This window comes from Gymnodraco acuticeps, unplaced genomic scaffold (genome assembly GCF_902827175.1).
Source record: "Gymnodraco acuticeps unplaced genomic scaffold, fGymAcu1.1, whole genome shotgun sequence".
Taxonomy (NCBI): domain Eukaryota; kingdom Metazoa; phylum Chordata; class Actinopteri; order Perciformes; family Bathydraconidae; genus Gymnodraco; species Gymnodraco acuticeps.
The window spans coordinates 1986174-2004433 of record NW_022989983.1 but is presented as its reverse complement, the minus strand read 5'-3'; the positions used below and the strand labels follow the sequence as shown (position 1 = coordinate 2004433).

Genomic DNA, 18260 nt, shown 5'->3' with positions numbered 1-18260 from the left:
TGACTATAATGGCCGCAGTCCCAGCATTACCTGTCATCTCTTGCCCTCCTCCATCTGCTGCTCACGGCAGGTCCTGTGTGCTCATATGCCAGATCTGTGCCTGGGCATGTGGGGCCCATGCCAGGCCAGAGAGATTCAGGACATGGCTTCCCTCGGTCAGGAAGGAGGCCGCTGAGGCCCATATGGCCCGGGCTCTGCAGGGAGATGAGGAGTAGGAAGAGGAAGTAGGCTGGTACCCCGGCGTATTGGTACCACTGTAGCTTAAGCATGTTAGACAACAGCCAAGGAGCAGTGAGCGGGCCCCCTAAGTCTGTCCTGGAATGTTTTTCAGACCTGCTGTTATATCACTCACACACTCGCAGATTATGGCTTGCTGTGTATGAGCAGCTCCATATTTCCATATTTGAACATTCTGTTCTTGCTGAAAGACCTTATGAACTTGCTTGTTCAAAAGGATGCACTTAAGACGTCCATTTCCAAATAAAAATGAATGAATATTGCATGACTTCAAAGTTGAAAGCATTTTCTGCACACTATGACTGAATAAGCATATTGTGCTGGTGCATCTGTAAGTGATCTGTAACACAGTGTAATTTAGGGAGAGTAAGAGTTGTACATTCCCAGTCCCTAGTTAAACATGTGCTTTGTTGCATTTGATCTCCTACAGTTGACCTCTATAACCCGTTTAAAAAGCATACATCAACTCTGTACAACCATCATAAAGTCTCTGCCAAAGCCAAACCTCACATCTGCTCCATTTGATTGAGAAACCAAAATGTAAAGTCCAGCTTGTCTGGCGTACGTGAGCTCCATATTTCATCGGGGTCTCTTTGAAAAGACTTGTTGATGCGTTTTATGTTCCATTAGTATATTCTGTGCTTTGATTCTGGCTCTGGTCTGGTGTTGTTCCTGGCTGCTTGCAGAGCATATCAAGGCTCCTGGCTTTCATATTAAGGGAGTTAGAGGTCCTCCTCTCAGTCGTCAACTCCACCGCAGGGATCACAGAGCATGGCTTTGGTTTTGATCCTGCTTTGGGACTGTATGGACTGTTACTGTCTGGTCACCTGCTCCTGAGGGGCCAGGGTTCATAGGTTTTTTGAGATTTCTTGTCCGGGTAGCATCTATTGTCTTCCCAAGACAGTTCAGATTTAACCATGCCCACTTCTGCGTCCACGTAGCTCTGAGCGAGTGCGTCACTATGCTAGCAACGTTGAAGTGTTATCACGTCTCCTCTAGCTTGGAACAAAAATGATATGGGCTGTTTATCAGACTTAGCTAAGTACTACCCACGGTTCCTCTCCCTCACTTCCTTCCACTTGGAGACAACTTCACTGGGGGGGGAGGATCTCAAGAGTCCCATCTTTGGTAGTGCAAGTGCAAGCCATGCTGAGTAACCAAACAGAATATGCTTTATCCTCTGACAGTGTTGGAAAGTACCAAAGTACATCAACTCAAATACTGAACTTATGTACAAAACGTGACAAACCAAAAAACAAGCTCTTAGGCTACGTATTGGTTTCTAGTTTATTCTTCTTAAATCCATGTTCCCTCGCCATGTAGGCGCTCACCTCCTTGTAAACCTCCCTCTCCTCCTAACCTCATGTTCCCTTCTTGCCACCTGTAGACGAGCACCTTAGAGCTGCAGGCCCAGTTGGAGAGCAGGAAGAAAGGCATGGCGGACGGACGCACCGCTTCCCTGGGCCCCTCACCGCCCGCCAGCCACGACAACAGAGAGGGAAGTGACGGGGCGGGCCGGAGGAATATCACGAGGGTCCTCCTACCAGCTGTCCTACGCCACCCCTGCGGCAGCCCCCCCCTCCAGACATGGGCATGGAGGACTGGGCTAGTAAGCACCTCAACATGCACACACAGGGCCTGTTCAGGCGCCGCGTCTCCATCGCTAACATGCTATCGTGGAACCGCGGATCCATCAAGAAGCCCATGTTGGTCACCAGCAACCGCGCCGTAAGAAAGGAGGCCTGCGAGATGTTAAAAACTGCTGCAGGCCTACCTGGGGGACCGGCCTTCACGCCTGGACCGCCGACACTGCGCCCCTCCTCATCATCCACAAGTGCTGGGACATGCCCCGGGCTGCGGGACGAGCTTACGTGCAGCTGGTGAGGCAGACACAGGAAACGCCACCCCCAGGAGCCTGGCGGCGGGGTGGGAGCTGATGGCCGTCAGCTTGGCGTTCTTCGCCCCCATCGCCCAAGTTCCGCTGCTACCTGGAGGGTTACATCCAGAGACACACAGACCCATCCAGCGACAAGAAATGTGAGTCTCAGACTGAGGAAGACGGTGGGTCACCTTTCTGTTTCTTTTTCTGCACCCCCCTTTGACAGTTATCATTTTTAAAAATCACCTCTGTATTCTCTCCCTTTGTCTTATTTTCCTTTGGAAAGTGTAATTTATTCAGCATGATCACGGTACAAAGTACAGGATTGTTACTGATGAGCCCATAATCGAATCTGTCGGTCTTGTTGTGAAATCGAATTGTCCGTCATGAGATGTGACTGTTGCTGTTTTCTGTTTCTTAGGTGACTCAGTCATATTGGACCAGCATGAGCTGAACGTGAAGAAACATTTCAAAGTCCAGAAAGAAGCGGAAACAGAACTCTGATGACGAAGAAGGTAATTCAATTAGTTCAATATCACATTAAGAACATTGGCTTTCGGTATTTCCTATCTACACAAGTGTATCTGTTTGACAGAGCACAAGTGGGCAGGGGGAGCGACTCCCAAAAATGTTTTTCTATATCTTTTCAAAAGCTGTGCAGAGTCTGAGCCATACAAATCTAATATATCGCTCCCTGTAGACACGCTCTGAGTGGGATGGAAACTTTCAGCACTGTGCAGTTTGTCATATGAGGACATGCTGATGTACTCGCAGAGATACAATGAATGGGTTCACAGAAAGTGAGCTGAAAAAAAAGTAGGATGTAGGATGAGAATGTTCTCCATGCACACAATGGACCACACTGTGAGTCATATTATGGGTCCCAGTTGCCACCCGCATGTCAGACAGCCTTTAAAGGGGATACCTACTCATCGACACTCATGAAAGCACCCCTTACTAGTGATGATGTCACCAGAGAGGAAACCAATCATCTCGCAGCAGCCACACACACATTGTACTTCAGTGACTCAGACCCCAACTGACTAAGAGGTCGGAGGGAAAGCCTATTGAACACGTCTGACTAAGACTCAAGGACTTTTAAGACAGAGGAATCTTGATGAAAGCCAGAGAGAAAAACAAGTCCCACATGTACCAAAACAACATGATGTGAGCTGCTGTTTGCCTGATGGATGGAGGAGCTGGGTCATTGTGTGTGACCAGAGTTATGAGCAGCTGTGAGCAGCATGTGGGAACCAAGGTTATACATGTACTTTAGTTTTAGAGAAAGTTAAGCTTTAATCTATTTCATTTCAGTTTATTTTTGCTAGGGCCAGGTATAAAGAAATAGAAGATGGTAGCCACAAATACATACAAAGTACATGGTTCAAGAACAGCAATAATGTACAAATGCTTTGAATTGGGAACCACCTCAAGTCCTCTTTTAATACCACACTCAATAACAGTTGGTTTACATTAGATCCAAGCTGAATAGTTTGGTTAAAAGGCATTTTATCCACTTAAATATTTAATATTGTTCTTTTTTTTTTATTCAATACTATACACAGCATGTTAAAAACAGCATGTGGCGCAATTGTGTCTGTCGATTTTGTTTTTAAAATCTCACGATAGTTGCCGTCTCTTTTTTGGAGTTAAAACTGAAATGATATAACAGTTTATATGAAAAGGGCCCTATTTTTTCGGACATAGGGGGGGGGGGCTCTTTCCTGTAGTGGTGTATCGCTTTTTCTGCATGTAAATGGTCTGCAAATGCTCAAATTCTCCCACAACGTTTTCCAATACTTATTTCTGCTGTATCTTTAGGTTTACTTTACAACAATTAGCATGGTGGGAACTGGAGGCTTCTTTTCAGGCTGAACCTGGTCTGGGCTTTAAAAACAGACCTCTTTGGGCTCGGGCCCGGGAGACTGTGCTTTTAGCCATCACTTGGATTAGTGTAGACTCGTCTCATAAACAAAACCCCAGCTGAGACTGAAGTCGTCTCCTCCACATCCTCTAAGAGCTCCGCTGTGTTTTTGTTGTCAAGTTCAGCTTCCTCGCAGAGACAGGTGTCATGTCGTTCTCAGCCAGGTGCAGTTCACTCCTAATGAGCTTGTCTTTCTCCTGGGCTTTGGTTGCCAGGTTGTTGTTGTTTTTCCTCCCATCAAACCTGATGTTAAATATAGACCGTGAGTAGTGTTTTCAACCCTTTTCTCACTGCAGCAAAGGGGTTCCGCACTCTGGCTTTTCTGCGAGCAAATATAATGTATGTTTGGAGCCTTGGGAAAAGTAGCCCCGTCTTTGCCAAGATCAAGAGCGAGTCATTGATACGATCTCTCTAATTAGACATAATTATAGTTGAACTCAGTCAGATTAGCAGCAGTGGTGAGTGGGAGTCACCTGTTTGTCATAAATCTGGGGGCTTTGGCTGTCAGCAACATGATGGAAAGTGTTTGTAGCTTTTTTTAAATCCTGTGGGTTCTTCCATCTGGCCTCGGTTCAGGTAGGGGGATCATGGGAATGTGGAAAGACCCCATGAGAGCTCAGTGTTTAGTGTAAACCCAAGTTACTACAGCTATGAAACATGGGGATGATTTTGTTCATGGGTGCATATACGATGATCATAGTTTTTCTGGATGGTTGAGAGCTAGGCATGTACAAAATGTCTAACCTTTTAGTGACACATCAGGTCTTTCTGTAGCTGGAGTCTCATGCCACCTTAGCAAACAAGCTAGTTCCTCTAATGTAGTTCACATCGGAAGCAGATCTGTGCCCGACAGCAGCTACTTACTTAGCAGACCTCTGTGTTTCTAATTCACTTTGAAACTCTTCATGTCAGTGTGTGCTGGTGAATCACCTGAACGCTGGATGTGCCGGCCGGATCCTGCCTCTAAGGCTTTTGTTCAACAGCAGTAAATCTTCCCTCAGCCTGACAGTGCAGCCGGGCCGGCTCTAATCCCCATATGCCAGAATCACACCGTCAACATGTCTCTCACATTACCGCTGCCTGCCTCTCATACGCTGTTTGACATCTGTGGGAAAACACTGCGCGTCCTGTTTGTGGGAAAGAATTCAAATCATTTATTATTGTGTGTTCAGTAATGCCTGTTGCTTAAGGGTTTTACACAGGCTCTTTACGAACAAAACAAGGGTGTGCTAGGGTTGTTCTGGACTTTGGTACGCTGTTTCTGAGTCCTGTGTTTTTCTGTCGACTTCACAGGTCTGCCTATCAGCACGTATGCCAAGTTCTGCTATCGGAAACTTCAGAAGGTGGCGATCACAGGGGGAAAAAAAGGTAAGAAATATGGCACTTTCACATAACAAAAATAGGATATATCATTGAAAAATGTATACTTATTTGTTGTAGTTTTGTTTCAGTTGAACACAAACACTCAGAAGACTTGAACAGACATGTCCCCAGGGAAAATACAACACAAATCATGTGGTTGAAAATTCCTAGTCGACTCTAATCCTGTTTTTTGACTTATTAACAGATTGTAAAAGATTCTCTACAAAGAATCATGCGAAAGCACCACTTTTAAATCTAGTGTGTACAAAAGGACTAATTGATTAAAAAAAATCTTAATACACTAGCAGCAAAACCACCAAATATTTGCCTTAGAGGGGTTGCTGTAAAGAAAACACCACCAATCGCTGAGAAGGGATCACATCAAGCCTTCAGCGGGATATAAAAGGACTATTGTCTAATGACAGTTATCATATACTCTACCAAACCAGTGTCAACCCATCATAAAAGAAGCACAGAGAATACATTTGGAAACAATTATAAATGTGACATTAAGGGAGGAAAAGATAATACGTAAAATAAAATGTCACAGTATTCCTTTCTTTCTAGGTAATATCCATATTGAAATGTCATAACCATTTAGATATTAAAGAGGATTAATCACAAAAATATACATTTTGAAATAGTTATAGGGTAAACTACATATTATCAGATAAAAGCCCCATACCAAGTATATCCTTTCTTTCTATTTAATAACCATATCCATATGTAACAACCACATGGACCAAAACAGGGCGCTTCAGTTTTCGAAGTTGTATTCTTGCCTCTGACTCATCCTGGCTGCCGTCACACACACAGAGACATAATTACAGGTGCACTGACACACACACACACTCACAGGTACAGACGTAAACACAGACACAGTCATGGCGGTGCAGCTGCAGACATGATTAGTATCATAGAGAGGTATCACAGGTAGTAAATCTTCTCCTCCCCTATCTCCTCAGGGTCTGCGTAAGCCCACCTTGGAGGAGATCGACCACAGCAGGCGGGCCATCGTCACCCCCTCGCTGTTCGGCAGCTCTCTGGAGGAGGTGATGGAGCGGCAGAGAGAGCTGTTCCCCGACAGGAAGCTGCCCTGGGTGCAGGTGCAGCTCTCCCAGTACGTCCTGGCTCTGGGGGGGGCTCAGACGGAGGGCATCTTCAGGTGAGATACAGACCAAGACTGTGTCACAGTGATGAAGTATTTAAAGTTAGCATCTCAAACGTTTCGTCAATTAAAGCAAGAGGCGTTTTCCATTGGATTTTGAAATATTGCAGAAAATAAGATCCGTTGCAAACACAAGTTTTTAATACTTACACATTTTTTTCAGTAGGATAATCTCCTCATATTAACAAGGAACATTTAATGATTTTTCAAGCGTATGAATACATTTGCTTTAATGTTTATTTTTATTTGTATTTTATTACAATGTCATTCTTGTACACTGACTGTCAAAATGCTGCTGTGACAAAACAAATTCCCAACTTGTGATAAATAAAGTGTCTGTCTGTCTGTCTGTCTGTCTGTCTGTCTGTCTGTCTGTCTGTCTGTCTGTCTGTCTGTCTGTCTGTCTGTCTGTCTGTCTGTCTGTCTATCTATCTAATCAGCAGAAGTAAAAAGCTAAGGTAGGCTATCAAGGAACTATATAGCATCATTGCGTCAAAACCACTAAACTAAAGTCAAACTCGTGTTTGGCGTGATGATGTTTAGTCGTCTCATTTAGCAATTTAGTTAGCAACCTCCATTTTGAATACATGTGCAAGCTTCAGACCAGTGGAGTGTTTACTGAAAGTGTTTTCCTTCAGGCATCTAAAAAAAAAAACAGGCTCCAAGAACCGTTGACCTCGAGATTAGAGAACAAGAAGTGGCTTGAATGAGCTCATTTCTAACTTTTAGCAATCATTCCTGCACCACTCTATTACATGCCTCACCTTGAGCTCGGTACTTATGTACTGTATGTGCTTTCTAGTATGCATAGAGTGTATAAACAGAATGTGTGTGGTCTCGTGTATCACCCTGTGTACAGTACAACAGACAGCAGAAGAAACACACTCCTGCTTTGGTCCGGAGACCAGCGCTGTTTAATTTGATACTTCATAATGTGTTTACATTAAGCTTGCAAGCACGTAGGAACTACAACCCTGTTTGTGTAGCATCTTCTGCAGCCAACGTGATCCTGTAACATCTTGCCTTCTCTACACAGGGACTGACCTCAGCTCTGTGTTGTGTTATTCAGTGTTTTTTGGTTTTGTTCCAAAGAAGTCCTGCAAACAAAGGACAGAGTCTTTCCAGCCCCATTTGAATCCGATTGTCTGTGCATGAGTAATGGCTTTGCCACCGGGCATAGAGCGTCTGTAGTGATAGAAGTAGGGCTCCCTCTTGTGGCCACGGAGTGTAACATGGGGTTTTATTTTCAGGGTGCCTGGGGACATTGATGAAGTGAACGCGTTGAAGCTCCAGGTGGACCAGTGGAGGATCCCGGAGAACCTCTCTGACCCCAACGTTCCTGGTGAGGGAGGAAGCATTTAGTTTGTTTGTGTTGGGTGTTTATATGAATACTAAGAGTGTGTTTGTCTCGTCCAGCCTCTCTGATGAAGCTGTGGTATCGGGAGCTGGAGGAGCCTCTCATCCCGATGAACTTCTACAAGCAGTGCGTGAATAACTGTGACGACCCCGTGGCGGCCATCGCTGTGGTTCAGTCTCTGCCCGAGCTCAGCAGGCTGGTGCTCTGCTACTTCATCCACTTCCTGCAGGTAATGATGACACACATTTATAAATAATCCCAACCAGGCTCTGTATTCCACTGCCCCCATTCTGACAATATCGGTACAAGTTTTTATGAATTAATGAGATTATCATCTAATAATTATGGAAAAGGTTTTCAGGGTAGAAAAAAAGATATGATTTTGTATTGTGATTTTTTTTTTTTATTTATTAAAACATTTGTCAGAATACGGGGATTATTATCTCATTAGATTAGAGAAAAATGTATAATATTTGTTTAGTTTCAAACTTGTTAATTTCTTTGTATTTACATAATACATTCTCAGTGCTTGTTTTGAACTTTATTTATTGTACCTTAAAACATCTCTTACCCTCCCCTACAAACAAGGACAATTATTCAAAAGAAAAACCCAATTCAAACTGAACTTTATTTAAAAATGAATATATTTGAGCTCGTGGATAACCAATCGGGACTCACACCTTGCTTTCTCCTGATTCTCTCCAGGTTTTCGCTCAGCCCTCAAACGTGGCGATAACTAAAATGGATGTGAACAACCTGGCCATGGTGATGGCGCCCAACTGCCTGCGCTGCCAGTCGGACGACCCGCGGATCATCTTCGAGAACACGCGCAAGGAGATGTCCTTCCTGAGGATGCTCATCGTGCATCTGGAGACCAGCTTCATCGAAGGAGTGGTGTGAAGCCTCAGGTGCTGAATCAGCATCTCCAGTTACACCTTCAATCATGCATAAACACTGTTTTCGGCTCAGACCACACTGGAAACCCTCGGGGGGGGGAATACTACACCTCTGTTACACAAAAACAAAGTCAAAACAACTCAAAGTTTTGGACCCTGGTTCCCACTTGTTTTCCTTCTGAGAGACAACACGCATCACCTTTGGGCTCGCTGTTTAATTTTCATACTAAAATCTTTAAAGTGGCTCAAAGTGGCTGCATGTGAAAACAGGTCTAACTTCTTATGGGTAGTACAACTGTGTAGACTCTTACAGTATTCACTTGCAAAGCGAATCTAAAGAAATTGTGAACTCATTCAAGTGTGTGTGTGTGTGATTGTCAGAGTGAACGAAAGACACAGCCTTCTTTCATGTACAGAAAATGTTTAAATATAACAAAAAGTAAAAGAACTCTGGCAATGGTGTCTGATTTAATAAGCTTTGTTTTGAGTAGTTGTATTGAAAGCTCCTCGTTTAACAAGAATAAGAAACTATAAAGATACTTTCTTTCGAAGCTCTTTCTAATAGTTAGTGGAGATTTCTAAGGAAAATAAATGTGCATTGATTTTACAACTCTAAAGTGAAGCCAGACACCAGTGTTGGGATTACAGTTGATCATAGCGATGTGTGAGAGGTTGGTAAATGTCTCAATTGGAAGCGTGTTCTCTTTTGTTTGTGCTCTGTACGTGTTTTGGCTCAGGTCTTATGATAAAAACGGGTGTTGACCTCACAGACTGAACATTTAACCGATCACAAACCCTGTCTCGTTCTATGAGAATGTAGATTGAGCTTTCCGTGTCCCCTCTCAGGCTTTGCGATGTAAATAAATAATGCGTGTAAATAGTATTAACTCTCCCGAAGTGTAATCTAATGATCCAGGTTAAGGGTGATGTAAAATATTGCCGTTAAAAACGCTATAAAAAGTGTTTTTTTTGTAATTAACTGTTCATTTCTCTGCTGTATCCGCCTGCCTTTTGAACATAGGACTGACTCAAACCACTTTCCATGTGTGTGCGTGTGTGTATATGTGTGTTTGCATATGTTATAATATGGAATGGCTGTCCATAAATAAAGGTTTGTTAAAATGGTACATTGTTTGTGTTGGCGTGTTCGACTTTATTTTGATAGGGGTTTGCAGAGGGGAGACAGGAAATGAGAGGAGAGGAAACAAAGACCTCGGGCAGGAAGCTGCGACCTCACCATCCTTCTCTTAAAATGAGTCCAAGAGAACATTTGTCCTTTGTAAATAATGAATGCTGAATTGCAGTATTTTGTTTTGTATATGTTTCAGGTGAGATTTAATGATATGTTAACAGTGTGTGGGTATTCACACCTGAAATGTGATCTTAATAAAGGTCTAAACTAATAGATTATTATATAATTTAGGGATTTAAATGAATGAAATAAGCAATAAAGGAGTGAAATCGCTTTACATTCACAAAATAACATTAGGTGATTGACTACATTTGGACCGATAAAAGGACCTTAGCTTTTCATTTGGTGAAAAGCTCAATAGTTGAAATATATATAATTTATGAATGCATGTTGTCCTGTTGTCTTCGGGTCAAATCTGACCGATTTACTACTTTCATCAATCATAACTTTTTTTGTTTTACATTTGATTGCATTAAGGCTTTATGATATCCTTCACAGTAGAGATTTGAACATATAAAATGGCTGATCACCACTTTCATTGAATTTTGGATGATTTAGTCAACTTTGTAAACACCCATGGTGTTCCCGGTCAAAAATGACCGCCATAAAGAAAAGGAATTAGTAACCATCCGGATCAGATAAAACAAACACACAAACTCTAGATGTGCCCCCCCCCCTTATGTTCCCTTATCACACCTGGCACACACGCACAACAATTTGACACGTTCCGCTCTTATGTGCCCATCCCCCCACATGTGGCACACGCAATACATATTCAGTGTCTATTCTTTATATATTTACTGCAGTTTTTCATGTATACCAGTAGTCTGATACATATATGTACAGTTTGAAAGGGTGTTAAATGAAATTTGGTGATGATTCATGGTTTTTGTAATTAGTAGTTAATGTAATAGCAGTTAAAACAGGACCAGTCAAATTTGACCGGGAACACGAAAGTAAGGGGGGCGGGGAGGGTGGTAATTTAAGGATTTAAATTTAACCAAAAACATTAAATCATGCATATAATCAACAAAATATGCCTTTAAATATAACATCTCAATTATTTATCCAATTAATGCCTCAGAAAAATGTATAAGTATAGAATTTTCTAATGGGTTAATTGAAAAAGAAAATGATTTGTATCGGTTCTGCCTGGTCTGTATTTTAAATATAACAATGTTATTGTTTGTTTTTAGCAGTGCTGACTAAGTATCCCTTGAAAAGGAGGCAGTTCATCTTTGCATTTCTCAGAAACGCTTTCAAAATGGTTAACTGTATTACTCAATCACAGAGGAAATAAGGGTCTATTTGGCTGATCTGTTCAGTAGAGCCGTATGGTATCGTGTCAGCTATGGAAACACACATCTAGACAGCTTTTAGGTCTATTTGTCCAGAGTTATGAAAGTGTTATTCCTAGTATCTGTTAGTGACTGTAAGGGTGAGAGGGTTTAGCAAACACACACTCCCCATCCTGTCACACAGCATGACCCTGACTCCTCCAATCTGTACATATTCAACTGTTTGCCCTTTTATGCACATCACTGGTCACTGCTCCTGACACCATGATGTATCTGTCTGCCCCCGGTGAAGAGGGGTAACCATGACAGCAGAGTAAAAGGACCTCTATCCTGGAACAAATTGAGTAAAAAACTAAATAAACAAATGGCAGCCTCTTTCAGACGTCATGAACATAGCATGCTTTTATTTTCAAATCACTGTAACAGCAATAACATCAGCCTTACTTGGATACCTTTATTGTGTTTATATGATGTTTTCACAGTGCTTTGGTTATATGTATTATGAGCCTTTCTTAACAACGGTACAGTGACACAAAACATTTCCTCACTAGTTTATTAAAACAGAGTAGAAATATCCATAAAAACACGTGTACAAGCAGTAAAATCGATTACTAAATAGGTATATAGATCACTTAAAGGTGGGGTAGGTAAGTTTGAGAAACCGGTTCGAGATACACTTTTTGTTATATTCCATGGAATGCTCTTAACATCCCGATAGCAATGAATATCTTAAAGGGGACATATCAAGCTATATTTGAACAATATATTGTAGGGCCATACCTATAAAGTATATAAATATAGTTTTTTTTTCAAAATACCAAACAGATCCTGCATTTTAGCCATGCCTCATTTCGCTCTATTTGCTCTTTCACTGTTTTTGCAGGGGATTGATTGATTGATTGAAAAGTTTATTAACAGCTTGTATATTATGGAGGACGGAACATGACTTAAGTATAAATAAATAAATGTATGAAGAAATACAGGAATAAATAAATAAATACGTAAATAAATAAATAAATACAGGAATAAATAAATACAGGAATAAATAAATGACGAAATAAATACAGAAATAAATAAATGTTGAAATGAATACACAAATAAATAAATAAAAGAATAAATGCATAAATAAATATGGAAATAAATACATCAATGTACAAATAAATAAATAAAAGTCGAAAATAAAACAGAACACACGTTATTATATATCTTTCATTTATTTCTACATTTACGGGACATACATTTATTTATTTATGTATTTATGTGTCCGTATGCTAATGAGGTGGGCGGTCCTAACCTCAGTCTGAAGCAGGATTCGCCAATTGTTGGAGCCAGGCAGAAGCAATAGATTTGTGGCAAGTCACATCATGTCGAGCTGAGCCAAGTCCTCTATACATCGTTCCACACGAAACTGGACATAGTCTTTTGGTTCTCCGTTCTCTAAATGGTCCGCTAATGATCGTAAATGATCTCCAATGGCTCTTAAATCAATATCCATAAATAAACCTTACAACTGTGGATAAACCATGGATGTATAAAGATAAGGGCTAAACAGTAAAGCTCCTGCATTCGAATCAGCGCGGTTATCCAGGCGTTAGTAGTAGAGCCCTCTGCCAGAAATGATCACACACTCCTGTAACCAATCCTGCTTCAGACTGAGGTTAGGACCGCCCACCTCATTAGCATACGGACACATAAATACATAAATAAATAAATGTATGTCGCGTAAATGTAGAAATAAATGAAAGATATATAATAACGTGTGTTCTGTTTTATTTTCGACTTTTATTTATTTATTTATACATTGATGTATTTATTTCCATATTTATTTATGCATTTATTCTTTTATTTATTTATTTGTGTATTCATTTCAACATTTATTTATTTCTGTATTTATTTCGTCATTTATTTATTCCTGTATTTATTTATTCCTGTATTTATTTATTTATTTACGTATTTATTTATTTATTCCTGTATTTCTTCATACAATTATTTATTTATACTTAAGTCATGTTCCGTCCTCCATAGTATATTGGGTACAGTACAGTACAGCTCAAAACATACAATTGTTAAGGGGATGCAGACCAGAGAAAGACTTTCGTCTTGTTTACATCAGGGTCCCCTATTTCCAATTCATCATATCATTTAAGACATATAAGACATATTTGACATACAGATGGCTTATTTACAATTTACATACAGGTGGTTTTTTACATACAGATTGCTTATTTACAATTTTCATTTTAGATTTCGTTCTAAAACATCCTAACCGGACATTTAAGACATACCAAGTCTACAGATATACAGTTAGTAACAGAGCCTAAAATGCGAGTATATACATACATAGATGGGGGGGGGGGGGGGGGGGGGGGGGGAAGCTGTCCATTGAAGGACAGGTTGAGATTTGGATGATTCTGTGAGCTGCAGCTGACCACGCCCCCCTGCAGGAGAGGGGAGCGTGCTTTGAGATCAGCTGCTGGGCTGTCAGAAAAGGGGGAGAAAAAGATATCTCCGTCCTCCGTGTTTTATTCTTATAGAAGTAAGAAGAGAAGTAACGGGGCAGAAACCCTCCTTTTTACGCAGCGGTCCAGACATAGACATCAAACGGCGACACATATTCAGTTGTCAGTTACTTTGGCATTAGGGCAGGGATATCTATATACTTTCCAATGTTTGACATAATGAATTGTGCTACTTTTAAAGCAAGCAACGATGTTTTCAAATCTGTAATCAAAAAGCTCCTCAAAAACGCTATCGAAGCAGTTCCTGCCGTTGCTACTTAGTTCAAACAGTAACAAAGGACTATTTTTCTTAGCGGATGCATGTCAATTTAAATCAATAAAATCATTTTCTAACTCCATAAAAGCATTTCAATTAATATTGGGAGTCATATCGTTACTTTGTTGAGAATGTGGCCATGTAACAAGCGGGATAATGTGCAGCGACTTGGTCATTATGGGGAAAATAACACCTTCATGCCGATCTAGATCCCTCCGCTTCACGTCGGGCTCCTGATCAGCCTGTCGGTGTTCTTTTCCCCATAATGACCGCGTCGCTGCACATTTATGGGATTAGTTTTGTATCATAAAGATAAAGCAACACTTTCTCGGAATAAAGCAAAACTATGAGTTTAAAAGAAAAAAAAACGGAGTCAAGCAAAATAAAATAAATTTCAAAAATAAAACTATAAATTGCAAACAAATCATTTGTGTAATCATGTAAACTATAAGTCTTTTTTCTTTGTTTTAACATAGGTTTTTGTTTGCAGTTCTTGTTTCTTCTTTCTCAATGATCAGACTTTTGCTCTCGCTGCAGCTTTCTCTTTTGCGCTCCCTCACTTTTTGTTTGAGATTTTGACACAAACCTCCCAGGTGGGCGGGACTTTCAGGGGTGCGTCCCCATTGGCTACTCAGTTTTTGAGTGACAGCCCAGTCCTCCAGCGATTGTACAGTGCAGGCATCTGCGGCGCGGTAGCTGCCTGCGCGTGGACAGAAGACCCCAGAAGAACCAGCATTTCAATTATTATAATACTACAAGTGAATATATATGTAAGTATTGATCATTTGTGCTATACAGTCTGTTTCTTTATTGTGAGAAGTGAGAAGTAAAGCTGTGCTATGAAAGTTAGCTTGTGCTTAGATCCATAACAATGCAAGCTAAGTAGCCTAACAGTTAGTTACATAGCTAGCAGTGAGTGAGCGTTCAGACACCGGCGCACACACTCAAACGGACTCGTGTGCCTGACTCTACCAACAGGTTTTCATGATTCTGTTTAGATATGCAAGTATGAGCCATGATAGCTTATTTTATTAAGACGCTAATTTGATATGGAAATCAATGGAGGCTGAGTTAACTTTGTAGGAAAACCTACTGTCCATGAGCTGTGTTTTATTTGTTAACTTCATATTTTTCATTTCCTAAAACATTTATTTTCCTCTCATATTAACAGTGTGGATCATTGAGACAGCGTGGCGTCCAGAGTCTTATCCCGTTTTCCCACTTCCTCTGAGGGGACAGCAAGGAGGGGGGGCGTGAAGAAAGACCTGGGGCCCTTCTCACTTCTCTTATTTTTCATTTCCTCGCTCCTCGGTCTCCGTCTCACCGGAAGTTGATTTGTCTGCGCCATCTTGAGTAGCGTCCAAATGGCCTTATTTTTGCCGGAGGAGCGAGGAGCGATAATGGAGGAGCTATAACCGAGGAACCACCAGACCATCCTTCGATGAAATCCTCAGACACTCGCCCCGCCCCCTTACTGTGTATCGCTCACTGATTGGACGATGCAGCGCATGCACTGATCTGATGCTTCTTGACATGAGAGCAGTTTCCCAGCGGAGTGAAGAAAATACATGAACCTCACGAGAGTCACTCCTCAGTTTATACCGTGTTTTGCTTCAATTCATGTATCAGTTAGTTACAAACAGGGTTGGGTTGTAACGGAATACATGTAACGGCGTTACGTAATCAGAATACAAAAATCAAGTAGGCCTAACTGTATTCAGCTCGCGTTACATTTGAAAAACGAGTAATCTGATTACAGTTACTTTCGTAAACCTGAAGTGAATACATTTTGGATTACTTATTGGAATTATTGGTGGAAAGATTTCCTCTCAACATTTAATATTCATTACTAAAGGTACAGCCGAATCATCACAGCCCACAAAACCTATTACCGCCGCAGATGGACCAAAAAAGCGTTTGAAAAAAAATCGCGGGTCCGCTCGCTCAGTGAAACAATAATAACGAAACATGGAGGAACAAAAGTCTGCGTTTAAATCGCGTGTGTGTGTGTTATGGGCATAGATATGTCTCATAATTATTTGTGTGAACATAAAAATAATTTGTGTGTAAATATGTGATTTGTAAATGTAAAACAACATCCACAAATGCATTTAAAAGATTTGCAAACTCACAAATACATTTGCAAGTGTAAAACGGATCTGCAAATACGCTAAATATGTTCACAAATAAAAAAAAGATCTGTGAATATCTCTTTAACATTTACACCTTTCGATCAGGCATTTGTGAATCCAATTTGTATTTGTGGACCAAAAATGCGCTTGCTGATGTCCCGGGGGAGCAGCTGGCAGCGAAACAGCTCAGCTGCTCCCCCGGGACCCGAAAGTGGCGTATAGCCTGCACTTCAACATCAACGAAAGTGCTCGATATATGCTATATTGAATCAATAACACAAACTAACTGTATCACTATAACATGATGATGATGGTGATGAAGAATGCATCTAACGTTCCGCTGTTCATTATAATACAAAAACAGAGCATTAAACAAACCATCATGCTCTTACTTTGAAATCATGCGGAAATGTCGCCATCAGCGGGCCATCACGTGGTTTCCGAAAATAACCGAGTGACACGAGTAGATTTTAGAAGAGACCGGCGGAAAATATGTCTCAAAATTCCGTGTGTGTAAAAAGACGATCCGCGAACAGAGATTTGAGATCCGTGAACAGAGATTTGAGATCCGCAAGCGCATTTTTGGTCCACAAATACAAATTGGATTCACAAATGCCTGATCGAAAGGTGTAAATGTTAAAGAGATATTCACAGATCTTTTTTTTATTTGTGAACATATTTAGCATATTTGCAGATCCATTTTACACTTGCAAATGTATTTGTGAGTTTGCAAATCTTTTAAATGCATTTGTGGATGTTGTTTTACATTTACAAATCACATATTTACACACACATTATTTTTATGTTCAAACAAATAATTATGAGACATATCTATGCCCATAGGTGTGTGTGTGTGTGGTTAAAACACATCAGCCTGCGGTCGCTCTTTAGCCTTACTAATGATTATTTCTGAAGGTATACACAGTGAAGGCGGTGCGTGAAAGGCGGTGCGTGCTCGTCTTCTCAGAGGCTGAGTTAACCCTCCCGCTGCCTCCTGGCGCTGCAGAGATTTCATGAAGTAAAGGAGGTGTTCCTTCTATAAAACAGCTGTGGGCAGCAGATACTGTGAGTGTCACGGACATGAATTCATAGATCAAGGCAGACTGGTGCACACACTCTCCTGTTTTGCCAATCCGGTGCTTAAACAAATATAGCTCTACACCCCTGGCCGACATGTCCTTAAAATGAAGTCCGAGTTCAACATTTTAATTCATGTCCTGCCAACACTGGCAGGACAGAAGGCGACACGCCCGTTCTAAGCCGTGTCCCTCACATCCCAAGCTGCATCCCCAAAAAGTGTATTATGTTGTTACATCGTTTCAGATGTTATGTTTCAGTTGTGCTCTTGATAAACCATTAAAACAGTAAAAACACGTTCAGTTTCCTTTTGCTTTTTGTGTCTCCAGAAAGTAATCCAAAAGTAATCTAAAAGTAATCTGATTACGTAAAATGTGAATGTGCTACATATCCACACAAACAAACAAAGTGTGCAATCCAATGAATGTTAATCTAACTGGGTTTTGATAGATAACATATCTCTTTTTCTTCTCTCAATTATTTTATTTCTATTGTGCACTCTAATCAATATTAATCTAACTAATGTTCGCTTATACATTTTAAGAATGGCGTTTATCTTTTTTGAGAATGAGTTCTTATTTGATTTCATGTATTTGGGTCTACAACAGATGATACAAATGTTTGTGTCAGTAAATGTGCACTAACAGAGGCGGGAGTGTGTGTGGAAATAACGGGGACAGAGCTGGCTGCTGTCAGACGAACAGCTGTGCAGCGTCATCACAAACGGTCGTCGCTTCACGTGACGCTCCGGAGGAAAGGACGTCCCATTGCTCTTAAAACTCATTTCCCTGCTTCTCGTGGTTTCCTTGCGTCTCTCCATGCTTACCTGGTCGGAGGGACTAGTCACAGGGAAACGACGCAAGTGAGGGACGCAAGGATTTCATTTAACCGAAGTGAGAAGGACCCCTGCACCAGCTTCATCCACGCTGGCGTTGCTGTTATCACTGGCTCAGTGTCATTTCA

The 18260-nt window shown here is 41.1% G+C and overlaps 1 pseudogene; it reads left to right on the top strand.

The window, feature by feature from the left end:
- Positions 1-267: 267 nt before the first annotated feature.
- On the top strand, positions 268-9950 carry LOC117543717 (annotated as a pseudogene).
- Positions 9951-18260: the final 8310 nt, after the last annotated feature.